This window comes from Mauremys reevesii, linkage group 6 (assembly GCF_016161935.1).
Source record: "Mauremys reevesii isolate NIE-2019 linkage group 6, ASM1616193v1, whole genome shotgun sequence".
Lineage (NCBI taxonomy): Eukaryota > Metazoa > Chordata > Testudines > Geoemydidae > Mauremys > Mauremys reevesii.
The window spans coordinates 83,140,666-83,146,253 of NC_052628.1; the positions used below are offsets into that span (position 1 = coordinate 83,140,666).

The 5,588-nt window shown below is 42.2% G+C and overlaps 1 non-coding gene across 1 annotated transcript; it reads right to left on the minus strand.

Annotated features, from left to right (window-relative positions):
- Positions 1–261: 261 nt before the first annotated feature.
- Positions 262–421, minus strand: LOC120408811. Its single transcript, XR_005600987.1, has one exon. It is a non-coding gene; the product is annotated as a U1 spliceosomal RNA (small nuclear RNA).
- Between the last annotated feature and the right edge of the window lie 5,167 nt (positions 422–5,588).

Consider the following 5,588-nt stretch of genomic DNA (forward strand, 5'->3'; position numbering starts at 1 on the left):
AGCAATTGATAGCCTGCTGGATGGCTGCCGCACAGGGAACTTAGGAGAGTGGGGAGCTGATAGGGGGGCTGGCAGTCCACCCTGGTTCCAAGCCTCCACCAGCTAACTCCAACAGGCTGCTCTTCCTGCAAGCAGTGGACAAAGCAGGCGACTGCCAAACAACATTATAAGGGAGCGGCGTAACAACAAAACAGCGTTAACCAGGACGACTTTAAGTGAGGAGTTACTGTATCTCTTATTGAACCAAGTTTATTATTTTCTCAGGAGAAAGCGCAAATACAGTCTCCTGCTTCTACAAGTTATGCAGTTGAGTTTCCTACAATTGGGGAAATCTCAGAGGTCAGCACACCTGCACTGCAATGGATGAGCCTCACCCTGGGAAAACCATCTCATGATCATGGTATCTTCTGTCGGTCAGAGAGACAAACTTTCGAGCTACACAGAGCTCTTCTTCAGGTCTGGGAAAGGTACGAAGAGTGTCAAAGCTAAATACAAGATTGAACAGATAGTTTAGGATAAATAGTGCATATTTTAAAGGATCATTTAAGGTGAAGTGGCCCTTTAACACCCCTGTTAACAACCCCCAAACCTCTCCAAGCTCATCATCAGAAGCAAGCTCCCAACAGACCAGGACACAACAACTCAAAGCAGCACCAGACCCTGCCAGAACAACAAATGCAAAACCTGCAAATATTTTTCCACTGCTGCTATGATCAACATCCCCCACAACACACCTTTCAAGATCCATGGGTCCTACATGTGCCTATCACAACATGTGGTGTACCTCATCCAGTGCACTAAATGTCCCAACAACAACTATGTGGGTGAAACCAGACAATCAGTACACTCTCTAATGAACTCACACAGGAAAATGATAAAAGACAAAGCACCATGTCACCTGTGGGTGAACACTTTTAACAATGTGATCACTCTATATCTGACCTTTCAGTCCTCATCCTCACAGGAAATCTGCACAACACTTTCAAAGGACGAGCCTGAGAGTTTAAATTCATAACTTTGCTAGATACTAAAAATCATGGCTTAATAAAGATACTGGATTTATAGCTTATTACAACACTCCATAACCCACTAACCCCCTTTTTGTCAAAAGAACATAAAAATGGCTATACTGGGTTAGGCCAATGGTCCATCTAGCCCAGTATCCAGTCTTCCAACAGTGGCCAGTGCCAGATGCTTCAATGGGAATTAACAGAACAAGGCAATTATCTAGTGATCCATCCCCTGTGGTCCAGTCCCAACTGCTCAGGGGTGTGATATAAGTTTTGTCAGCAATAAGCACTCGTGTGCACAGTGCTACGTGGGCGGGAGATGCTCTCCTGCTGACATAGCCACTGCCACTCACTGAGCTGTAGTTCTGTGACTATGGGGGTGTTAACAGACCATTTTACCTTGAATGGTACGTTAGTATATGTGCTAACTGCTTACACTAAACTACAGTATCGGTTCTATCTTATGTTTAGCTGTGACACTCTGCCTACACTTACAAGCTTACAGCTTCACAGCTGTACCACTATAAGAGTGCTCATGTAGCCGCATTAGGCTGATAGGAGAGAGATCTCCATCAACATATAAAAACCAGCTCAGTGAGTGGCAGTGGCTATGTCAGCAGGAGAGCATCTCCCGCCCACGTAGCACTGTGCACACGAGTGCTTATGCTGACAAAACTTATGTCACACCCCTGAGCAGCAAAAGTTTTGCCAACATAAGTGCTAGTGCAGACATGGTCTTAGTCCTTTTCAAGACCTGCAGAAGAGCTCTGTGCAGCACAAAAGCTTGTCTCTCTCACCAACAGAAATTAGTCCCATAAATTACCTCACCCACCAGGTCTAAATTCTTCATTTGTGCTTAAAGAACATTCTTTCATACAAGTGCAGAAAGCTGAATGAGACTGCCTTTGAATAAGGTTGTCACCTCCCTGGTTTTTAAATGGGTTACCTGGTCTCCCAGTCTCTATCCCATTTCCCCAAATTATAAACTTCATCCACTAGACACCACCTTCCAATTCTCCCAAAATTACAGAAGTGCTACCACACTTCCCTCCCATTGCTAGTCTGTTTCAGCTGTGCCTCTGTGTCTTTTGATTGATATCCTGCTTGCTTGGAGGAATGCAAGAGTGATGGTATGAGAATGAAGGAAAGAGATTGCAGATGGAAGAAATGATGTGAGAAGTTGGAACTGACATGAGGAGCCAGAGAGCTATGAGTTGGGAGTTGGTGGGACATGCAATGGTGGGGCTAAAATTTAGTTTGAAAAGGTGACAATTTGACTTTTGGAACCCATAATCCTTGCTCTTAAACCAGCTAGTTTCACCCTTACAGAGGGATGCAAAGTACTTCTACCTCCTGCTGGCCTGGAGGGTAAGGAACTTGAGTCAGAAATCAAACCCTTACATGGTAGAGCAGAGCATAACCATAGAGTCAGCATGCTGCCTTGTGAAAAAAAAGACTTATTAATTCAAACATGTGATGGTTTAAAAACTAAACTAGTACAGAAATTCTAAAATAGTATGAAAAAAGGACAATAAGAGTAGGACTGAAAGAACTAATTAAAGCTTCAATTCTGCATTTTGTGTGTGTGTGGGTGTTAGTTACCAATTGCATCCACACAGAGTCTCATTGACTTCATTGGTGCTCTGTGCAGGCACAGCAATCTGCCTATGCTGTTCCCCTAAAATTTTAGATGCCAATGATGTTAGCCTACAATGGCACTTTTAATTTAACCATAGGGTAACAAGATTGTGGCCCGCCCTAAAGGAAATGCCTGGGTGTTACCAAGGGGCTTGTGTCCAACCCACAGAGGGCTCCCCAGAGCAAGCTAATCTTGCTAACCCCTGAAAAGACACAGATGCAGCCTTCTGCTCAAGGATGAACACACAAGCAGTAATTCTTCAAAAACAAAAGAATTATTTATTTAAAGGAAATACGTGGTTACAATGTATTGAATGAAGCAAAACAGATTATATAGAACTTAGTAAAAATGCAATAAAAATTACATTTAAAACATCTTATAATTAAAGCAGCACAGGGAAGACACAGACTGCTTACAATATTTGACACCCCACACAAAGAATACAGTAGCTTCAATGTAACATGAACATAGATATTCCCATATACACAAAGGCTTTTAGTTGTAGTGATACAATTTAACCCCATATTTAACACAATGTGGTATACACAAATTCTGTATACCCATAAGAAAAACTATTACCATATTCACAAATTAAAAATAAAATATTTAACATCAACATTGTTTAATGTTAAGAGTCATTCTGTAAATGCTGGCCAAGTGGTTACAAGATGGGTAGGGGAGATCTCACTAAAGATGCAGGCGTCCAGCTTTATTTACAGACACAGCCATACACTCTTGTTACACTTCTTATTCAAAAGTTCCCTCTGACTCATCTAATTGGTCCTTCTGCTCTGTCTGATTTCCTGAAGTATGTGCTCCACAGCTGTGCTGTTGCTCTGTCAGGCCACAGATGCAGTGACAGTTGCTGCTCTTCTGTTGCTGCTGGCAAGGTAGCAGCTAGCAGGCAGTTGTTCATTGCCACGGCAACCTTAGAATTCTGCTGATACTTTTTCAAGTAGCTGCTTTTCAGGATGTTCAGTTCTTCTCTTCAGGCAGCTTCCATTCTTATGCAAAGCCTCAAACCCACTTCTTTTCAACCTGTTAGTTGAAAGTCTGTTACACCTAACCCACTATAGACTCAGCCTGCTTGCTGTCAGCCTTATATACTGGTTGCTCTCTCAAGGTCAGCTCCTTTCAGCCAATCAGCTGCTAGCTTTTTCCAGCTCCTCTGCATGATGTCATACCTATTCTTAGGTAGGAAAGCTCCTCCCTCTGACGCCATCTTGGATTCTAGATGTTTTTAAGCTCTTCCCTCTGATGGTATCTTGGATTCTAGATGTTTTTAAGCACCTCCCTCTGATGCTATCTTGTTTGCTAGAACTTTCCACTGCCTAGATTTAAACTATTATCCTTGTCTCTGCCATTTTGGCCAGCTATGTTATATTTTCTTAATTTAACTATCAATTTCTACTTAATTAGAGCCTTAATCTTAAAACTAATTACTGTTTTATGCAAACCAAAGTGTCCTAATACTATCACCACCTTAATTGTATCAATTGGGAGAAGTGAGTTTTACGGCATTTTCAACCCCCTTTCGAGGCTTTTCTGTAAGCCTCTATTAAGAAGCTGCAAGGTATTTCAGGTATCAGAGGAGTAGCCATGTTAGTCTGGATCTGTAAAAGCAGCAAAGAATCCTGTGGCATCTTATAGACTAACAGATGTTTTGGAGCATGAGCTTTTGTGGGTGAATACCCACTTCGTTGGACGCAAGGTATTTCAGAACACTCAAAGCAAAATTCTCTCATTATAGTAACCAATGAATGGCAAGACTGGGGCCCATGTTAACAGTAAATGTGAAATGTACAAAATCTGATCATAATTTTATGTCTTGTACTAGTTCAACATTAATTTAAAAAACTCACACAGTGAATAGTGAAAAAAAACAGCAGGAGACAGTCACCTCATACCCAGCAGATGGCAGAATACACTCAGAAAAAGGTTCCATAGTCCATCAGATAGGAGGGAGGAAAAGGCTCTGCTTTTCAAAAACTGCATTTAAATTGTCTAACCATATGTCACAGGGTGGCTAGCACCTGTGATTAAAGCTGTCCATTGCCCCTGTGCCAGAGGAGGTGCTCCTAGTTGAGCCAATTAAGGGGGTGGGGCAACACCTGTGCTATAAAGGGTCTAATGATGGCTCTGTAAAGAGGAAGGATTGTATTGAAGTTGTAGGGAGAGAGGGTCTCCTCTAGTGGTTCCTAAAAGAGGGAGTTGGGGCTAGGTAAGATGATCCAGCTGTAAGTTTTGTTTTTCCTTTGGGAAAAGGCAAAGAAGGCACCCAGGCCCTGCGTTCTCTGCAGGGGCTCAAACAGTAGGAAGGGATGGTACCTCAGGGAGGAGGGGTTGTGCCTAAATGGAGCCCAGTTTAAGGATGAGCGCAAGATTTTGGTTTTGTGTTTGCCTTTCTGGAACTTTTTGTTAATAAAAACCAGACCCCAAGATGGGTTGTGATTGGATTACAAAGATGGTGTGGAGTTTAAGGAGCCCTGAAGAAAGGGAAAAAAGAGTCAGGGCACTGCGGAGACACCTCTGACCACCAGGGAGTGCTTATTTGGCAGCTACTGTGTTACACTGCACTTCTGTTTTATTTTTTTAGCCATTTTAAGTGACAGATTTATTTCAAACTACCACAGAGGGCAAGAAGCGTGCATGGGAAAATAACTATTTTCAACTATGTGGAGTCTTGGTTTTCAAAATTTTTATTTTAAAACCACAATTTTTAAACAATATTTTTTTTGAAAACAGAGACCTATTTGAAAGCCTCTCTTTTTAGAAAGAGGGTCACTTAATGATGAAGTAGTAGGCAGAAGATAGCTACAACTCCCGATCAACAAAGTGTGGCCTTTACTCTCAGCTGCATGCTGCAAGAATCACACAGGAAGCTTACTTCACTTTGGGCCCAATTCTAAAAGATGCTGAGTATCCTCAACCCTCGCCAA